Source organism: Tursiops truncatus, chromosome 4 (genome assembly GCF_011762595.2).
Source record: "Tursiops truncatus isolate mTurTru1 chromosome 4, mTurTru1.mat.Y, whole genome shotgun sequence".
Classification (NCBI taxonomy): Eukaryota; Metazoa; Chordata; class Mammalia; order Artiodactyla; family Delphinidae; genus Tursiops; species Tursiops truncatus.
The window spans coordinates 63,698,879-63,720,648 of NC_047037.1; the positions used below are offsets into that span (position 1 = coordinate 63,698,879).

Sequence of the window (21,770 nt, forward strand, 5' to 3'; positions counted from 1 at the left end):
ACCCAGCCTTTTCACATGTGACCCAAGCTATTCTCTTGGCTTTCCTCCCATAATAATCTTGTTGCTAGATGTCTATTCTATGTCCACCATCTCCTCTAAGGTGCAGGTAGAAAGAAGGGGAAGAAACTAGGGCAAAAGGGCATATGCCCTGAGGTATCCCCTTTTAAGGGGCTTTACTAGAAACCCTTCCACACCTTTAATTACACCTCAGTGACAAGAACCGTGTCACACTGTCATCCTTATCAGTAGTGGAGGCTGGACAATGTAGGTTTTTAGCTGAGAACATTGCCACCTCCATGCAAATCAGGATTCTGTTAATAAAGAAGAAGAAAAGAGTAAAGAGGTAGTTAACTAGCAGTCTCTTATACACAGTTTTGGAAAAGATGGCTTAAGGAGACTTCTGGGAATTTCAGTTCCCAAAATAACCAAAGCAAAATGGGGGGAAATGTAAAAAGTTCTCAGTAGAATGACCTACTGGTCTGGCTACTAAAAGATAGGGTAAAAAAAACCCAAATTGATGGGCAATCCATAAATGTTATGGTCAGGAAATACCAAGAAAACTAATAGCGATTACCAACCTTACTGTCTGCTCTTCAACCCTAATACCGAAACTTCAGACAGTCCTGAAACAAATGCCCTAGAGGGGAGGCCAGTGTCCTCAGACTAGGACACTTTCCTCATTGGGAACCCTAGGGAACAGGAGGCTTTATGTACAGGTAACAGACTAGTACGTACATAGCGTGGGGTACAGAGTGGGGTGTGGTTGAGACACAAATGTTCCATGGAAACCAAGCCACAGGGACCTCTGCAGGAGTCTATAGGCTAACAGACATAACAACGGACAGGTCTGGAAACACCGAATGGGTAATAAAGAAAGGAAAGACATAACTGCTATCTCTGCCCCATCTTCTCCTCTTCTCCCCATACAGAAAAAGAACCTTTAGCTACCTATCAAGTTCACCCTAGGTTGACCAAATGATGACTTTGGACAGCTACAGAGAGCATCTAGCTGACTTGGATCTATTCTGTGGATGATTTTACCATTTCTACTATAACAATTTCTACCATTTCTACTCAGAAAAATCTTGGAAGGATGCAAGGGAAGAAATCGACTGGGCTGCCACCAAACCCAATGAGAGGACCATCCCCTCCCTTGAGAACACTGGTTCTACTGGCTAGGGTTCTTGATATCACTCTCATTTGAAAGTCTTCTCAATGAAGACTTCACGGTAGTAAGACAAAGATGTGCAGTAGGACAAAAATATTTATTGATTTATTGTACTATTCCAGGTATTAGTTCCCAGTAAAGTGAATGAGTACAGGGCTCTCCTCTAGGGCTCTTGGGCTAGGAGCTCTTACCCAGTGTTGCCCAAAATTTCAATGCCAATACATACAGCTGTTAGCTGGAGCTAACTCTGCATGGAAACTTGGAAAGAAATTCAAAGAGGTATCTGGTACCCGCATTGAAGATAGTGAAGATAAATTCTAGAAGGTCTGGCTATAATACCAGTATAAATAAGGTTACAGCCAATAAGGTCCTCATTCTAGTATAATACAACAGCACTGGTTATAACAGCAGTTCTATCTTGAAGGAATGATCACACTAGACATTTCAGGTAATTCAGAACACCTGTAATAATTGGCTTTTCTCAAGAAAAGACTAAACTGCATATATCTGGCCATATGCCAAGTTATCTAATTAGTCTAGAGGCTGCATATATAGAATAATACAGATCTCAACTGTGAACATACATACTTCATTCCAGAACAACTGAAGGATGCGAAATCATGGTAAATTTCAGAACCTGGATAGTTTATGCAAAGGCTAAATTTAAAAGTGATAATGGAGGTCCTATTGCAGTTATAAGAGAAGATACATGTGGAGATGGGAGCACAATAAACTTATGAAATCTCTATCAGCTGGAACAGGGTTAACTGTAGCTGGCCATTTAACTGGAGCTGTCAGAGAAATGACCCATTCCCCAAACCCTGAGATACTTCCTGGACCCTGCTGTCCTAAGCACAGTCCCCAATCCTGTCCATATATGCTTCTCTTGAGGCTGAGCTGAAGGGAATAGGCACCAGTACTTGTAACATCAAGGATGCTCATAAAGATCTTATCTTATAACACCCATATTAAGTACCAGAAACTGGACTCCGGGTTTTGGCAAAAAGTGTACACCCACTCCTAATTCTCCTACCTATTGGATATGAGGACCAATCCAATGGCTGCATGAAAAACATAGTAGGTGCTGCTATTTGGGACTAACTAGACCAGCACTGGGAGCCACTAAATGGCTCCCTAAAATCCTTATTGGGATCCGGGACAGAATTTATAATTTCCAAAGTTTAGATTGACAAAGCAACTCAGAGATCTGTGATACAGCTACTATATATATGCAACAGTAATGCTGAAGAAATGGTAGTCATAAGATATACAGTGGTCTAAAACCACATGTCCTTAATATTATATTCTAGCTAGGAAGGAGGACCATGTGCTATTAAAAAGAAAAAATACCTATATCCCAGACAATTCCCAAAACACATGGGATTCAATAAGATATATCCATAAGGAAGTGGCTAAGCTGAGTGAATTTCATGTGGTCCTGGTTTTCCATACCTTGTGATAAAGTGGGAATTTACATTAAGGAAGTTTATTATTTGTGAACTAAATACTTCTATTTTTAAGTGATGAGACATATGAAAATAATGATGGCATCATGCTGGTCTGGAGTCATCACATTGGTCTAGACAAAAGTTGTCAACTAAGGGGTAGACTGTGGTGGGTCATGACTTGTAATTTAAAAAGTCTGTGGCTGCAAAAAGCTCTATGGAAAGCCCCCTTGTTATTTGTAGCTCTGAACTGGAGAGTTCCTACATTCTGTGTTTCAGTTTGAAGGTCTGTATTCAAAACATGAGCTTTAGGTCCAGTAATACGGTAGCTAGAGTATAGATTTACTGGTTTACCTATCAATGACATCACCCTCTACACTGATTTTAAAAAACAGACTGAGGAGACTCAGTGCCCCTCTAACCTGGCGGGACTCCCATCCTGCACTAGTCCCATAAACCCACAGATTCAGGGCGCATCTCAGGGAGAGAAAAGATAGGCACTGGGAGCAGCACCTGTTGTCCTACCTTAAGGCATTCTCTGCTCTAACTAGCTGAGTTATAGCCTTCACCTGAGATAAGCTAATTCTTGCTACCACCAGGGTTAAATCCTGACATGTATCCTGACCCACAGCTTCCAGGGGTCATGGGCTCTTACCACAACCAACAGTTCCCCCTTTCAGGGAATCCAACGTCATCAAGTGACTGTCAAACATCCTTAAAATTCTCTAGAAATAGCTGTCAGAGTGTGTTCATTCCTACCCCAAGCGTAGCCTACAGGGATTGTTATAAATCCCAATTGCTAAGCACTGATTAGAGTACTCAAGATGAAGCATCTCACCAAATTCTTACAATCTCTGACCTCTAAAATGCCTACCAGTTTACCTTCCAAATGGTCAAATGCAGGATTAGTGTATGTCTATTTCCAATCCCCTTCAAAAGATACCTAAAGATAAACATAACAGACGCATCCTTACCCAGAAAGAATGTGCTCTGACTTGTCAGGAACAAGTTGGGAAGGGGTATTTCCTCTTTGAGAATCTTGCCTACCTCAAGGGATCAACCTGACATAGGAAAAAAAAGGGGATGTGATATACTTTGGGGGTCGGGGAGAGAGGTGGTTAAAATATCCATCAAATGCTTAGAACTTGACAGCAAATAAAGTTTGGGGCACTCCATGTGCTATCCCAGACAGAAACCTTAATAGGGATAAGAGTGTAAACCATTTATGCTTCCTAAATTTCATGTCTCCAGACTTGTGAAAGCTATGGAAAAACTAAACCTCATAGAAAGTGCCACACACTGTGAAATGGATCCTGTACTAGGCGCATCTCTGCATTTTGTGAGGCTTTCTGAAATTGTGGGAAGCATTCCTTGGAACCCACTAGTAAAAGTCAGAACATTTTGGAGTGATTAAATGTCATAAATATGCAACCCTGGGAATCTTTTCACAAGGAGAGTTTTTGTATCAAAATCATCTTGTGTGTCCCATGTGTGGATAAAGGTATAAGCTAAAAACAGAAGGTGTTTTTTTTTTTAAGGATATCAACATCCATGTATTTTTAATGTTTTGAAAAACCACAGTATTTTAAAAACCTGCTGTGCATTAATGATGTATTTTGCAGATTTCCCGTTTCTGCTAATGGTCGTTTAGGTTGTTCACATCAGGCCTACAGCTGAAAACAACTATAAAACTGGATAAAATGTATTTAAAATTATCTTTTTAAAAGCATCAAAGAGATTATAAAAGAGGAAGGAATTATCAGCACAAAGTAAAGAGAAGCCAAGAATCTAGAGAAGTAGACACGCCTGAAGCGAATCCCAGAAAATTAGAAACTCCATTCTGATGGCCTTTCAGGGTGCAGAAGGGAATAGAAAACAAAACTCTGGGTCCATGCAAGTTGGGGACTCTGACAGGAGACCTTCCCCTACAACAATATGGGTTCCAGGATCTCAGAGTGAAGGTGAACAAGAATTGGAATAACCTGGGGAGAAGTAAAACAGAATAACAATCCCTGAGTATTCTAGGAAATAGCAAACTCTGAACAGGTGGTCCCAGACTGGTAGTGCCCCTGGGTGCCTGGCAGAAGTAAATGCAAACAGTCTTTGGAGCAAAGTATTTTCATTATAGGCCTCACAATTATTCCTACAAAATAACCTTTCAAGTGCAATGACTAGCACAGAGTCAAATATACCCAGGATATAGGAAAATTAAAATTAGTGAATAAAGCAGACAACAGAAAGAGATCAACAGAAACTCTAGATGTAGGGCTCAGGATCTGTGTCTTAATAGGCCACCCAGGTTTTTCTGATATATGCTAAAGTTTGAGAATCAATGCTTTATACTTTAATCATATAAATATGCGTCCTACAAAAAAATGTATAAGTGTATTAGGTCTGGGGAAGGGCCCAAGAATTTTCATTTCTAACAAATTCCCAGATGATGCTGATGCCAGACCATCCTATGAGAACCACTGGTATAGAAAAAAGGAATTACTACACAGGACAGGATAGTGGTCACCTGTGGGGAGGAGAAGAGCTGTAATTTGGAAGCAACATGCAGAAATTTCCTGGAATGCTGGCAACTTTCTATTTCTTGATGTCAGTGGTGATTACACGGTGTAATCATTATATGTTTATATTTGAATGCACAGTGAGATCACTGGCTGTCCTTCTTCCATTCAGTCACATACGTCAAATGCCACTGCACTAATCTTACCCATCATCATCCTGCCACCCTCATTTAAAATCAATTTCTAAAGTATAAAGTGTAAAAAGTTAATAAAGTTGTGAGATGTAAATTCCTCAACTTCAGTTCCTAGTGTAATTAGCTCACAAAATTAAATTCCTACAAAACTAAAAAAACAACTATCAAACTTTTAACAAGAAAAAAGTGTACAATATAAAAAATGACTGCTTTTTTCCCTAAGTGAAAAGAAAGGGGGAACTTCCTACTTCAAAGAGGAAAAGATGCAAATACTATCATTTTTGCCTTTGTGAGAATATCAGGTTCATATATAAATGAGTGCCACTTAAGAGCTATATAAAGTCATCTAGCTCACCCCGTAGGTATAAAGAGGATATCAGTGATTACTGTCAGGCTAGGTTAAGACTTCATCCCATCCACGGTTTTAAAGTATTCTTTGTTATAATAATCACTTGGTTTGAAAACCAATCATAAGTCCTCAAAGCATCCTACTCTTGCAAGAAAGTCAGAGTCCCTGCTACAGACTCATCAAAAGTTGTGGATATACCTATTGACTGTCCTACTCTATGTGTCCTCTGGATTACCAGAACTGGTTTGGAAGATTGCAGGATCTTCTAGTCATTTGTGAATCTTATAGTGTTTCTTGTGAGTTGATGATGTCCTTGTCACTTTCAAACTAAAGTTCTTTATACATACCATTCATTCGGTTTAGTCTCACTTTATCATAAATGGTACTGATAAAATTTTTCAGCCTCAATTTTTTTCTATGTGGCAAGTAGCTTCCGAGTAATCTTCAATTTTGAAACTGAAAGTATTCAATTATTTATTTTTATTTTATTTATTTATTTTTTTTTTGCGGTATGCGGGCCTCTCACTGTTGTGGCCTCTCCCGTTGCGGAGCACAGGCTCCAGACGCGCAGGCTCAGCGGCCATGGCTCACGGGCCCAGCCGCTCCGCGGCATGTGGGATCTTCCCGGACCGGGGCACGAACCCGTGTCCCTTGCCAGGGAAGCCCGTATTCAATTATTTTATACAGAAAATACTTGACAGAAGTAGCAATCTTCCTGCAAGTTGTTTTTTCCACATTACCAGGTTATCTGCAAAACGGGAAGTTTCCACCAAATATTTGATCACACTGGTCTGTGTAACTCATATTCCACTGACTTGTAGTAAGTTCAAGGCACCACTGCAAAATTTGCTGAATCCATTTCCTTACTTAGCATGTCCTCTTTTAGTTTTCTGCACATCTTTGTTTGGTATGTAACCTAAAATCAAAATGTTACTTAAGAGCCTTTTTTGGGCTTCCCTGGTGGCACAGTGGTTGAGAGTCCGCCTGCCGATGCAGGGGACACGGGTTCGTGCCCTGGTCCGGGAAGATCCCACATGCCGCGGAGCGGCTGGGCCCGTGAGCCATGGCCGCCGAGCCTGCGCGTCCGGAGCCTGTGCTCCGCAACGGGAGACGCCACAACAATGAGAAGCCCGCATACAGCAAAAAAAAAAAAAAAAAAAAAGTAAAAATGAACAAGTGCAATTCATGTTAATGCTTAATATATCCAAAATATCATTTCAACATGCAACTTATTTTAAAAAATTGAATATTTTACTATAAAAAGTGAGACTTTGAAATCTGGAGTTCTTTGCACATTTAGAGCATATCGTATTTCAGACAGCCACCCTTCAAGTGCTCAGGAGCACCTGTAGTTTGTGGCTACAGAATTGGACGGCCCAGCTTTAGAATCTCCATCTCCAAGTCTCTTACTTCCTCTGAACCATGTCAAACAATGCAGCCTCTGCTCTCTGCATTCCCCCACACCCACCTGCACCAGCCCTTCCAGGGCACCTGTAAAAACAGTCCCAGAGCACCCACCCATCGATACATGATTAGCTGATTCCTTACCTGTTTCTCTCCTTAGGCAAGGAGCCAAACGTTGTTGCCCTCAGAGGTGTAGCATTTCCACATTTTGCACATTCTTCAAAGACCCTAAAATATGAGGAGTGGAGGGTGAGCACTGGATCACAACGGTCTCAATATTTCAACAACTCTCAGTTTAGTCAGTATAATCATCCCTCCTCTGTCTCTGGATGTCTTGGTAGCTACTGAGAGGTCTAGAGAAGAACCCTTGTAATTATATTTTTGTATAATTGAATGTCACCAAAGAAAGCCTTTGGGAAAAGAGGAGAGTTGGTGCATATTTGGCTGGGCCCAGTGAAAAATGAAAATGGGGGCCCTTTGTTCAAAAATGAAGAATTCTAAGATTTCGACTACAGAGCATTAAAGCAAGCACAGGGCCCTCTGATCACGGTGTCCTTCTGAGCCTGGAGCCCTATGACTGCACAGGTTGGCCCTTTACGAAGCTGGTCCTGGTTGAGGCTTATGTCTTTGGAGGAAGCAGGGAAGTGGTGAGATTCCCTGGACTATCCTTGAGGAAATGGACATTAAAAAGGACTCCAAAATCATTATCTACTGGAATTCACTGGGGAAGAGTTATTTTTTTTTAACATCTTTATTGGAGTATAATTGCTTTTCAGTGTTGTGTTTTGCTGTAAAACAAAGGGAATCAGCTATATGCATACGTATATCCCCGTATGCATCCGTATATATCCCCTATATGCATATGTATTGTAAGGCCAACTGGCCCGAGGCAAGGGAACGCAATCAGACTCACAGGTTGCATCAGACCGAAACTTTCCGGACCACCCAGTTCCAGAAACTGACCTGGAGACTTTCCGGACCACCCAGTTCCAGGAACTGACCTGGGAACTTTCCACCCGGCCCAGCCTTCCCGCCTTTCGAGGGGCGGGACTAACGGTCCCAAGACTGATGCAACCGGCACCGATATTGCCACGATACCCGAAGAGACCACCAAATAAGGAGTAACCTGCGCCCTCCCGGATTCGCAACGCCCCTTTCCCTTTTTCCCCTATAAATTCTGCCCAAACCCTCGCCCAAGCGCGACTTCTCTGGCCCCCTTTTCTCGGGCCAGTGAACCTCGCCCGGGAGGGTTCCCAAATAAAGCTTGTTTAAGCTCTCTCCCGTTTCTTGGTGCCGTTCCTTACATTTGGTGCCGAAACCCGGGAGGGGTACCTAGCCCCGCGGTTTACCGCGCGGGCGGCTCCTCCCCTCCCCCAGGAGACAACCAGGGAACCTCTACTCATCCACCCGATCTGGCAGAAAACGGGTTAAGTCCCCCTCCCTTGTTCCCTCCGACCCTCAGAGTCCCTGCCCACCGGACTCCCTGTCCTTAATCGTGGCTGCATCAGGGACTCCTCCGTCCTCTCTCCGGGCCTCGGGCAACTGTGGAGACGTCCCAATCGCCTGACCGCCCTCCGACCTGCCGTGAATTGGAGACTGAGACCAGGGACGCCTCTCTCCCTCTCCATTCACTCAGGGACAAACTGGGGGTCATGGGAACCTCACAATCGAAACCAGATCCTAAGACGCCCCTGGGGTGTCTCCTAGCCAATTTTACAGCCCTCGGCTTCTCCCAAGATCAACGTTGCCGACGGCTTATTTTCTATTCCACTGTGGCCTGGCCACAATATCCTCTAGACAATCAATCCAAATGGCCTCCTGAAGGGACTTTCGACTTTAACATCCTCCGTGATCTAGATAATTACTGCCGCAGGACGGGCAAATGGTCCGAGGTCCCTCATGTCCAGGCCTTCTGGTATTTATGCTCCCGCCCTTCTCTCTGCGTCGATTGTTCCACTTCCCAGATCCTTTTTGCCAAACAGACATCTCCTACATCCAAGCTCCTAATTTCCTTTGACGATGACTCCTCTCCACTAGCCGACCCACCTGAATCTCTCGCCTACCTCCTCCTTTGTAGCCCGTCTCTCAGCCTCTCAAGACAACACACTGCAGATCTCAATTACCTTGGCTCTCGCGGTTATCGGGTCTCCCCAGCCAAAGCTCAACTGTCTGTATCCTCGGTAACTTATCTGGGAATCCACCTCACCCCCACGACAAAGAGCCTAACGGCTGACCGCACCCAGATTATCCGTGAGCTCCAACCTCCAGAAACAGCGGGTCAAATTCTCTCCTTTTTGGGCCTTATAGGATTTTTCCGACACTGGATCCCTAACTTTGCTCTCCTCGCTAAACCCTTATATCTAGCCGCTAAAGAAACCCCTCAAGGACCCCTCACCTCTCCTTCCGCCGTTCGACAGGCCTTTCTCACACTCCGTAATGCTCTGATATCTTCTCCTCCCCTTTCTCTGCCCAACCCAAACCGACCTTTTCACCTTTTTGTGGATGAACGGGTCAGAATAGCCACAGGACTCCTTGCCCAGCCTGTAGGGCCTTCCTACCGCCCCGTGACTTACCTCTCCAAACAGCTAGACCCAGCCATTCGGGGATGGCAACCATGCCTTCGGGCCCTAGCAGCGGCAGCCGAACTGACCAAACACTCAAACTGACTCTGGCCCACCCACTAACCGTGTTTTCCTCCCACCGGCTGGTCGACCTCCTAGGCCACAAGTCTCTCTCCCTCCTGGGCCCCTCCCGCATCCAGGAATGCCACCTGCTGTTCATCGAAAACCCTGCTATCTCCTTCGACCTCCCCCCCCCCCCCCACCCAAACCTGGCCTCCCTCTTGCCTATCTCCGATACCGGGACCTCCCCTTCCCACTCCTGCCCCCAAGTCGTAGAGGCCCTCAGCCCGCCGAGAGAGGGACCCTTTGACACCCCTCTTTCAAACCCGGACCGCACCCTCTTCATAGCATGCTTGCTCCCTGTTTTCTTAGGTTTCTTCGCAGGCGCATGGAGGAAGTCTCTCGGGTGGCCACAAACCAAATGCTCCTCGGCCCTTACACCTTGCTTCCTACAGAACCCCCCACTGGTCTCCCTTAAGCCTCGGACCTCTGGTCGCCCGACTCCCCTTTCGACGCCCCCATTCAGCAAGAAGTAGCCAGAGATCAGAACGCCGCCCCATTACACCAAAGATGTCGGGATGTAAGGCCAACTGGCCTGAGGCAGGGGAACGCAATCAGACTCACAGGTTGCATCAGACCGAAACTTTCCGGACCACCCAGTTCCAGAAACTGACCTGGAGACTTTCCGGACCACCCAGTTCCAGAAACTGACCTGGGGACTTTCCACCTGGCCCAGCCTTCCCGCCTTTCGAGGGGCGGGACTAACGGTCCCAAGATTGATGCAACCGGCACCGGATATTGCCACGATACCTGAAGAGACCACCAAATAAGGAATAACCTGCGCCCTCCCGGATTCGCAACACCTCTTTCCCTTTTCCCCCTATAAATTCTGCCCAAACCCTCGCCCGGGCGCGACTTCTCTGGCCCCTTTCTCTCGGACCAGTGAGCCTCGCCCGGGAGCGTTCCCAAATAAAGCTTGTTTAAGCTCTCCCCCGTTTCTTGGTGCCGTTCCTTACACGTATATCATACGTATGCATAATATATCCCCTATATGCATACGTATATCCCCATATACTCTTGTGTCTCCCTTCCACCTTCCTTATCCCACCTCTAGGTGGTCAGAGCTGATCTCCCTGTGGCAGAGTTTCTGAGCCCGTGAGAACCCCTTGGGAAGAGGTAGTGAGGGGATAAAGTAGGTAATACACGTGCCTTTGTTGCTAAACCATTGATTAATCAGTGTCACTCACAAGCCGGATGTTCAGAAGGTCAAGTTTCTGTGGACCCTAGTTGGGCAACAACAGACTGACATCTACAAAGGTGACCTGCGGGCCTGAGCAGGAATCCCTTCAAAGCTACGTTACAGTCAACTTTCCAACTCTCCAAGCCAGAAACAGGTGGTGACGATGAGTGCCCTCCAGAAGCTACCACTAGCATGGGAGTTTGAGCTGTGGCGTGGTTTGTAGCCACCGACCTTACTTGGGCGGCCCAGGCCGAGGTTGAGGAGAGAACTTTCTTCCCCACGGCCAGCAGCGGCTCTTTCCGGCGTCCGCGCTTCTGCTTCTCCAGACGAGGGGCACGCAGACTTCGAGACGTAGGCGATTAGGGCCGGGCCTGTGGGCCACCCTGACTGAGGCACCACCAGGTCTGGGCAAAACCAACCCAAACCACATCTATTGTTCCCGAAGCCCGCGGCGGCGTCGCAAAGGGCGGCTGGGGCCTCGGTGCACCTGAGCCTCAGAGACCCTTATTCCCCCACTGGCGTTGGGGGTCAGCAACGGCCCAGGGCGACCACCTGCAACAGTTCAACCGAAACCGGGGCCTGTAAGAGCACAGAGGCTCTGCCCGTGGTTTCCCGAGCGACAGGCCCCGCCCCCGCCCGCACGTTCGGCCACGCCCCTCTGAGGAGCAGCCGGAGGGCGGGGGGATTCCGGGGTGTCATGCGCTTTGGAAGCCGGCGGGGTTCCTCTTCGTTTGTTCTCAGTTTGGCGGCAGCGCCAGTCCGCCGCCCGGCAAGGGCGCTTGGCACACGACAGGGACTAATACTCATGTGTTAGATAAACCAGTAAAAGATTCTCACACTTTGGCAGGTGAGGGCCAGAAGCCCTCAACCAGCGAGAAGGCGCCCTCTTGTCCGTTGAGCAACCTCCAGGCTCTCATCAGCTCTTCCTCTCGTCAGCCGCTTCCTCGATCACAATGCTGGGAGTCAGGATGATAGGCTCGCATCACAGATTTCTTAGGCAACTAAATTTTAAACGTACTTTATTTAAAAATAATAGTGACAAACTTAATAAGATTCCTGCTAATGCAGTATCTATGCCAATTTAGTTCTATTTAAAGGAACGTCCAATCTCCTCTGTTACCTGTTAGCAGTTTACCTCTTGCTCATCTTTGCGGTAACTGCAATGATACATCGAAACCTTCTTCAAACATATTTGTAGTTGAAGATGCTATTATAAGAAGTGTATCTTCTTTCCAAAGAAGTGGATATGAAAGTTTGAACTGTAGATATAAAACCCTTCCTAATTACACCGATTACATCATACAACAGTAGAACAGGTATCCTGCAAATGTTGTCTGATGTTGTTTCTACATAATCACAAGTGGATTAATCACATAGATCTTTAAATCTAATCATCATACAAATCTGGAAATGTCAGATGGAGCCAGGATAAATACCAACCATCCCAGGCACCAACCAAAGTGCTTAGTCGAATGAGTCCTGCTGCCACCTGTGTTCAGATACTGTCACAGAACAATTACAGTCATTATGGTGTTAATCTGTATACAACATCTTTCAAGAGAAAGTACCAGGCAGCTTGTTCAAGTGCGGGTGTGGGTGTGGCTTAGGTCCCCAGCAGAAGCCCAGACACTTGCAGCCTTGGACATGTCATTTCAAAGTCACTTTCCAGTACTGGCTCATCAATTGTAACAAATGTACCACGTGAATGCAACATGTTAATAATAGAGGAAACTGGGATATAGGGACATTTTACCCTCAATTTTTCTGTAAAGCTAGAACTGCTAAAATAAATAGTCTATTAATTTTTAAAAAGTCACTTTCCTATTGATTAAGAAGATATGGTTAATAATTACATACCCCCAACCTGACTCATAAAAGAATTGTGAGCCCAATCCAATACATAAGGGTTGAATTTTACTGAATTATATTTCTTTAAAAAGTTTACATCACTTAATCAAAATCCCCTAGGATAGTTGTTAAAAAGAAAAAAAGCAAACAAACCAAAAATCCCATGACTCTGAATCTCAGGGGTGGACTGGGTGCCTAAGAATCTGCATTTTAGTAATCATGCGAGTAGACGATTCTGAGTTTGAGGATCATTGTTTTAGGTTGTCAGAATTCATCAGATTAAAAAAAAAGCCTATCCTTATTTAACTCATGCAAAGATGGAAATTTTGAAAGGTGTTAGTAAATGAGATTAACATGATTTAACTTTGTTGTTAAATCTCACCATAATTTCCTTCATTTAACGAGATTGATATTATTTTCTTGCAGTTTAAGGGCTTTAACTTTTAAATGTATTTAAAAGATATGTCAATCTTCTACTTTTACTTTTTTTGATTGAAATAAAGCATTCCAGTCACTTCAAATAGTGAACAAAATATTTTAAAAAATTTTTTCTTTATAGACCTGATTTCCTTATGCACGCTAAGACATTCAAACCCTTATTTGTTTCAAAAAGAGTCGTGTACTACAATGTTCATTGCAGCTCTATTTACAATAGCCAGGACATGGAAGCAAGCTAAGTAGCCATCGACAAATGAATGGATAAAGAAGATGTGGCACATATATACAATGGAATATTACTCAGCCATAAAAGAAACGAAATTGAGTTATTTGTAGTGAGGTGGATGGACCTAGAGTCTGTCATACAGAGTGAAGTAAGTCAGAAAGAGAAAAGCAAATACCGTATGCTAACATATATATATGGAATCTAAAAAAACATAAATGGTCATGAAGAACCTAGTGGCAGGAAGGGAATAAAGACACAGACCTAGTAGAGAATGGCCTTGAGGACACGGGGAGGGGGAAGGGTAAGCTGGGATGAAGTGAGAGAGTGGCATGGACATATATACACTACCAAATGTAAAACCGATAGCTAGTGGGAAGCAGCCGCAGAGCACAGGGAGATCAGCTTGGTGCTTTGTGACCACCTAGAGGGGTGGGAGGGAGGGAGACGCAAGAGGGAAGAGATAGGGGGATATATGTATATGTATAGCTGGTTCACTTTGTTGTAAAGCAGAAACTAACACACCATTGTAAAGCAATTATACTCCAATAAAGATGTTAGAAAAAAAAACTTATTTGTTGTTAATGTGAGATTTAAAAATACCATTCCAAATAAATCTCTTAGTTTTAGTAATGAATTCTATAATGCTTATGGGTTGTAATTTTTTTTAAGAGTCTTGGTGACTTAGTGTTGATAAATGATGCGACCAGTTGATGCTACATATTACTAACCAACTGCAGCTGATACGAAAATGATGCCATCAAAATGGGGTTTTATCAATTGTTCCCTTGAAACAACTTGTGTATCAAATGTTAACAACTCCATTGTATCCATTGTCAGTAATTCTGAAGGCAAAAAAATACCTTCTATCAGCTTTTTAACAATTAAACTTTATATTTTGACATAATTGTACATACATTCATGTGCAGTTGTAAGAAATAATCCAGAGATCTTCTGTGCTCTTTACCCAGCTTTTCCCAAAGGTAACATCTTACAAGAGTATACTATAATATCACAACCAGGATATTGAGATTGATGTAGTCAAGATACAGAACATTTCCATCACCAGAAGAATCCCTTCTGTTGCTCCATAATGGTCACACCCACTTTCCACCTATCCCCACTCCATCTTTAATCCACGATAACTACTAATCTGTTCTCCATTTCTATATATAATCATGGAATTTCAGGATTGTAATATAAACGGAAACAGTATGTAACCTTTTGGGATTGGCATTTTTTTACTCAGCATAATTCTCTGGAGATTCATCCCCATTGTTTCCTGTATCAGTAGTTTGTGCCTTTTTGTTGCTGAGTAGTATTCCATGATGGATATACCACAATTTATTTAACTATTCACCAGCTGAAGGACATCTGGGCTGATTCCAGTTTTTGGCCTTTACGAATGAAATTGCTGTGTACATTTGTGTACAGGTTTCTGTGTGATTAATGCCCAGAAATGCAATTGCTGAATTGCATGGTAAACACATGTTCAGTTTTTCAGAAACGGAAAAACTGCTTTTCAGAGTGGCCATACCATTTTATATTCCCACCAGCAAATTACGAGTCATCCAGTTTCTTTGAATTCTCACCAGCAGTTGGTGTTGTCACCAATTTTTAATTTTACTTATTCTGATAGGTATGAAATTGTAAGATATTTAAGGTGTACAACAAAATGGTTTAATATACATATACATTGTGAAAGTTTTCCTCTCATTGAATTAATTAACACATCCATCACATATTTACATTTTTGTGGGGGAGGGGGGTGGGAATATTTAAGTTCTACTCTCTGAGCAAATTTCAATGATACAACACAGTGTTATCAACTATAGACACCATGTTATACATCAGATCCTCAGACCTTATTCATCTTATAACTGAAAGTTGGTTCCCTTTGACCAATCTGTCCTTATTTTATGGTTGCATTTTGAGAGTTTTTAAAATATATTCTAAATAGTAGCTCTTTGTCAGATACATGTTTTGCAAATATTTTTCTCTCATTCTGTAGCTGTCTTTTCATCCTCTTACAGTCTTTCACAGAGCAAACGTTTTAGCTTAGTTCTGTCATATTATTTAAGTTTATGTTTTAGTATTTTAATTTCTACCATGCAATGTGTTTTGTAATTTTTTTGAATGTGTGTGTTTATTCTAATACTTTGAAAATTATTTCTTTTTGATCTAAAGGTTATTGTTATAACTGTAGCTTAAAACCTTTAATCCTATGTCTGTCTAGACAGACTCTAACTCCACACTGTGAGCAATCACAAGTTAGTATTTTCCTTTTGCTTCCCTTTCACCCCTCCATTCAATTTTAGTTGCCATTTTTCTTAGCATTTACCTTTGTATTGCTAAATAAACTTCCATTATTTTTACTTGATTTATCAGCTTCCAATGATATCTTTTGACCCCTTGCTATAAAGTATGAGTGAATTCAGCAAATATTAGTACCTATTTATTCTCCCAAATCTTTTCTCAAATCTGTTATATACGTTGTTCCCATATAGTCAGGATTATTACATTTACATTTTGCGTTGTTACCAAAATCCCTGCATTTGCTTTAATCTTTGTCCTACAGTAAAGTGGATCAGTCCCAATGCCAGTCTTATTGTTGTCTTTCTCATTTATCTGTTGGCTGACGGAAGTTCACCATCTAGTATTTTTGACAAGAAGGGCTCATCAGATGTTCAAAATGTTTATTTTTTGCCTTGGCACTTGAGTGACGTTTTGAGTGTTTTAAATATTCTCTGGTTACAATTTCTCTTGAGGATTTATAAGCATTGCTCCACTATTTTCTGTTGTGGAAAATTTGCTCTTTGGAAATCTGAGATCAGCCTTATATTTCTCTTTTGAAAATGATTTAGTATTTTTGCATAGTTCCCCAAAGAACTTTTTGTCTTTGAAGTTCAGTAGCATTGGTTTATAGTATGTCTCTGTGTTACTTTTTCCTGAGACGTTGTGTGTCCTTGCAATTTTGCAATCAAATCTTCTTTTATTTTTAAAATTTCGTGGTGAAATAGTCACAGTTTTCAAATTGTCCAAAGCAACTTTTTTCCCTGATAGATGTCTTTCACATCCTGTTTGTTTTTTCTTTTTCTCACTTGTTTTCTTTCTTTTTAAAATTTATTTATTTATCTATTAATTTGTTTTTGGCTGCATTGGGTCTTCGTTGTGATGTGCGGGCTTCTCATTGCGGTGGCTTCTCTTGTTGTGGAGCACGGGCTCTAGGTGCGCGGGCTTCAGTAGTTGCGACACGTGGGCTCAGTAGTTGTGGCTTGCGTACTCTAGAGCACAGGCTCAGTAGTTGTGGCGCATGGGCTTAGTTGCTCCGCGGCATGTGGGATCTTTCCGGACCAGGGATCAAACCCATGTCCCTTGCATTGGCAGGCAGATTCTTTACCACTGTGCCACCAGGGAAGTCCCTTCCTCACTTGTTTTTAATAGGATCTTTGTGTAGATCTTTGCAGTTCCTTTTGGTGACCTCATGTTTGACAGAGGTTTTTTTTCTGCATCAGATATTTATTTCCAGGAGATTCATATGCAGGTGGGTCCAGGCCTACATTTTAAGTGAGCACAAGTTTTCTTTTGATTCTGGATTTTAAGGGGGTTTAATGAGTTTTTATAGCCTTTAGTTTTTCCCACTAACGGAAAAAGGCAACTATGGGGGTTTTCACTTTGCAAGTCTCTCTTCTCCCCCAACCACATAGGTAGACTGATACCTGAAATTATGTCTTGCCAGTGTAATTCAACCTTGCCTTTTACACTTTTTACATCAAAACCAGGTCCAGGGAACCTGACATTGTCTGTACACTATATCCCTTCAGTTACAAAAAAAATTAGATTTTGCAACTCAGAGTATGCACCTGTTTTTAAAAAGTGTACTTTATGTACTTTATGATCTCTTTCTGAGATCTGTAGCTGTGGGCATCCTCTTCTCCTCTTTCTCATATACTCCTCATAGAATTCCAATGTTCTCCCTAACCCATCCTGTTTCCTCTAGTTTTGTGACTAGAGGTTTTAGCAACCTCCTAGTTTCTTTGAAGGAAGAGTTTGCATTTCTGCTTCTCATCCTACTGGTTGCTTTAGGTTGATTTCCAAGGAAAGGAAAAAATGGAAACCTTATGCCCCATCGTCAAACCAGAAGTCCTCAAACTAAATTCTTACTTTGCTGAAGTTTAGTCAATTGCAGTTTCCAACTTCCAGCCATGAAAACTTGCTGGAGATATTTTGGATGCATTAGAGACAGGAGTATGTGAGGGAAATGTGGCCAGTGAGAAATTTCCGATGGTGGATATTTACCTTACTGCCTATTTCCTTTTGAATATCTATATGGTGAATCTTCCCTGATCTTTGTCTTATCAATGAGACTTTTTTAGCCAGAGAAATGGTCCTAGTTCATAGCCTACATAAAGGATGATTTTTTAAGGTTCCCTGTTCCCTGTGTGATACATGTTATCTCAATCTTTGTTGTCTCCCTAGTTCCCATCTTATTTGTGAGCCACCTGAAAATACCCTGCCCTCAGAAATGAACTTGATGTACCCCGTATCTTCTCTCAATAATGGACTTCAATGTTTCCTACCTCCTGGAAACACCTGAAAGGAAACCACACAAGGACACTTTAGATTGTGACATTGGAAGCAAAGCCTTACAATCTGCTTGTCATGAAGGGATTGCTCCTCTTTGGAATCCTTCCTCGGTTGCTTTTTAGGGTAACAGATTTCCCCAAATCATCACACTAAAAATTCCCTTCCTTTTTCTGCTGAGTCAGATCCTCTGTTTTCTGTATGCTCAAATCTTCCTCTCTCTCTCTCTCTCTCTCTCTCTTCTCTCTCTCTCTCTCTCTGTTTTGTTGTTTTTTCTTGGTTGTAACACTTCTTCTGACAGCTTGCTGAGAATGAGTCCATGAGAGGTGAAGAATATTTTGAGACATCATATGTCTGAAAATATCTATTCCTCCTTCATTTTAATTAAAAAATTGGTTGGGTATAAACTTCTAGGTTGGAAATAATATTATCTCAGAATGTTGGAGGCCTTACTCAATTTTCTAGCTTCTAGGATTGTGGAAAAATTCAATGACTAACTGATTCTTGAACTTGTGTATGTAACCTCTTTTACCCATCTCTGGAAAATTTTAGGATATTTTCTTTATTAATACTATTCTGAAATTTCATAATAATGTCTTATTGTGGTTCCTTTTGTAGTTAATGTGCTACACCCCCGTTGGTTCCCTTAAATCAAGAAATCTGTGTTTTTCAGTTTTGGAAAATTATTTCTTTCTGTAATTTTTTTTTCTGGAAATTTTACTATTCAAATGTTGAATCCTAGATTAAAAAAATTATTTTACTGTGGTCAGGACACTTGACATGAGAGCAACCCTCTTAACAAATTGTTAAGAATATAATTCATTGTTGTTGACTACAGGTGCAATGTTATACAGCAATCTCTAGAGCTTATTCATCTTGCTTAACTGAAACTTTATGCCTGCTGCTTAGTAACTACCCATTTCTCCCTCCTCTCAGCCCCTGGCAACCACCATTCTACTCTTTAACTTTATGAATTTGATTATTTTAGATACCTCAAATAAGTGGAATCATGCACCATTTTCCATAACTGACTTATTTCCATTAGCATAATTTTCGCAAGGTTCTTCCATGTTGTCACACATTGCAGAATTCCCTTCTTTTTTTAAGGCTGAATGGTATTCCCTTGTATGTATATCCCACATTTTCTTTATCCATTCATGAATGGACATTTGGGTTGTTTCTTCAACTTGGCTATTGTGAATAGTGTAGCAATGAACATGAAAGTGCTAATATGTCTTTGAGATTCTAATTTCAATTCTTGAGGATAAATACCGAGAAGTAGGATTGGTGGATCACATAGTAGTTAAGGGTTTGATCTTCAAAATATATAAGGAATTCCTACAACTCAATTAGCATAAAAACTAATAACCCAATTAAAAAATGGGCTAATGACTTGAATATATATTTTGCCAAAGAAGACATACAATTGGCCAACAGATATACTTAAAAATGCTCAACATGATTAGTCATCAGGGAAATGCAAATCAAAATGACAATGTGATATCATCTCATACCTGTCAGGATGGCTATTAGTGAAAAAACTCACAAGTGTTGATGAGGATGTAGAGAAATTGGAACCCTTGTACACTGTTGGTGGGAATGCAAAATGGTATAGCTGCTAGGAACAGTAGCATGGAGGTTTCTCAAAAGGTTCAATCTCTTGGATTGATCCTCTAATTTCTTTATTTCTTCTCTCCTATGTTCCCTTCTCTTTTTTGTTGTTGTTCTGATTTCTTAGAAATCTAATCAACTTTACCTTCCAATTCTTTTCTTACAATTTTAATTTCTCCTAAAGGCTCTTAAATTTTCTAAGAACGATTTTTTTGTTTTGTTTTTTGTTTTGTTTTGTTTTTTTGCGGTACGGGAGCCTCCCACCGTCGTGGCCTCTCCCGCTGCGGAGCACAGGCTCCGGACGCGCAGGCTCAGTGGGCATGGCTCACGGGCCCAGCCGCTCCGCAGCACGTGGGATCTTCCCAGACCGGGGCATGAACCCGTGTCCCCTGCATCGGCAGGCGGACTCTCAACCACTGCGCCACCAGGGAAGCCCTCTAAGAACAATTTTTGATTTGAATACTCTTTTTAGAGTTTTCTGTTCTTGTTTTATGTATGCAATATCTCTTTTTTTTTTTCCAGAGGGCATTGATGATAGTTTTGAGTCATTTTTCTCTGCTTCTTGCATTGTCTTTCTTTCTTCAGTTCCATTTTTTTTCCTTTGGTCTACTTTTGTGGCTTTCACATTATATTCTTTCTTCAAATGTCTTGTGACCTTTGGCTGCCTTTTCAATTTAAGAGAGGCACTAAATGCTGATTGGAAGTGTATTGGTGGGGCTTGTAGGCTGGTGGGACTCACTGTAGGGTAGCTGGATAGCAAGAGAAGCAGCCTTTTTTTGTGTGGGGGGGATTACCCCATCATGTCAGTATTTGTAGGCTACTCAGTCTACCTACAGAGGAGTCCTCCCAAGTCCTGCCTGGGGAGAGAGGTAACAACACACTTGATTTTCAACATTTTGGAGGCCAAGAGAGAAAAGAAGGCACTTTAACAAGTAGGTTTTTCTCTAACCTTCCTGTTTTGAGTGTGTTGACTCATTTTTACTCTTAGCCATTTCTGGTCCTTCTGCCTCAGTCTACCCACTTCATCATTTTCTGAAAGTAAACTTGTTTGTACGGCTATCTGGCTGCTTGAAGTGAAAGAGGAAATCTGGGATTCTAACTACTCTTCAAACAAGCTTTCAGCCAATTCTTTTGAGGTTTAGCCTCACCCAGAACCCCTGTCCTCAGAGATGCCAGAGGCTTATAATTCCCCAAATTCTGGGTTTTGACACCTTATTTATTGCAGTGCTTTTCAAACTTAGCATGTATAAAAATCACCTGAGGAGGCGGTTGAACCACAGATATCTGGACACCCCCTCCCAGAGACTGTTATTCACTAGGTCTGTGGTGGGCCAGAGTATCTGCAGTACTAGCAAGCTTCCAGGTGATGCTGATGCCTCAGGTGAGTGATGCATTCTGCTTTTACCTGCAGTCACTTCACTTCCAGTTTTCTGACTACTAATGATTTACTTTTTTAAAATACTCATACAACCAATTCTATTTTCCAAAATTGTTTTAAATTCTCCTGATGTCTGTAGTCTCACTTTCCATTCTGTCTGTCCTAATTAATTTGAATTAAAAAATTCTTTAATCTTGTCTTTATGTGGTGTGGGAAGGGAGTGGAAATAAAGGCAAGCATTTAGGTTGCTGCCATTTCTAACCAGACGTCTAATTTGATTAAATGTAAGTTTGGGGCAAATCCTGAGAGTGACCTTATTTTTAAGGTTGGAAATAGTATAATTGTAATATAAACTTGTCCAGCACTGGCTTAAATAAAATGGAGTTTATTTTCCTAACATAAGTCAGAAATGTCAGTATAAGCAACCATCTAATGCTTTTGACCTTTTTCTCCTGATTGCAAGTTGGCTGCTAGTTCCTGACCAATACAGAGGGTGGATCTCAAGGAATGAGAACCAGAGACTGTTGGGTTCAACGGTGTCTCCCGAAGAGGAGATTCTTCCTCCCCCGACAGTTTGGGGGACTGCAGTATCAGTTTAATAAAGGAACCACTTTCCCAACAATCATCTTTGGGAGTTATCAGGGCAGCTGTGGTTTTCCTGCTTCTGTCCTGGCACTCTACTGCGGGGCATTGCTCTATCTGCCAACCACAGGCTCTGCTGAAACGCGTTCTGTTCATTTCACTGAATTCTGCTGTT

The 21,770-nt window shown here is 42.1% G+C and overlaps 1 long non-coding RNA gene across 1 annotated transcript in view; it reads right to left on the reverse strand.

Moving 5' to 3' along the window:
• Positions 1-11,914, reverse strand: part of LOC109551901 (uncharacterized) — a 46,198-nt gene extending 34,284 nt beyond the window's left edge. The window contains exons 1-2 of the long non-coding RNA XR_002178603.3: positions 11,163-11,914; positions 7,215-7,298 (exon numbers count right to left, since the gene is read on the reverse strand). This is a non-coding gene — a long non-coding RNA (uncharacterized lncRNA). The remainder of the gene's footprint in view (positions 1-7,214; positions 7,299-11,162) is intronic.
• Positions 11,915-21,770: the final 9,856 nt, after the last annotated feature.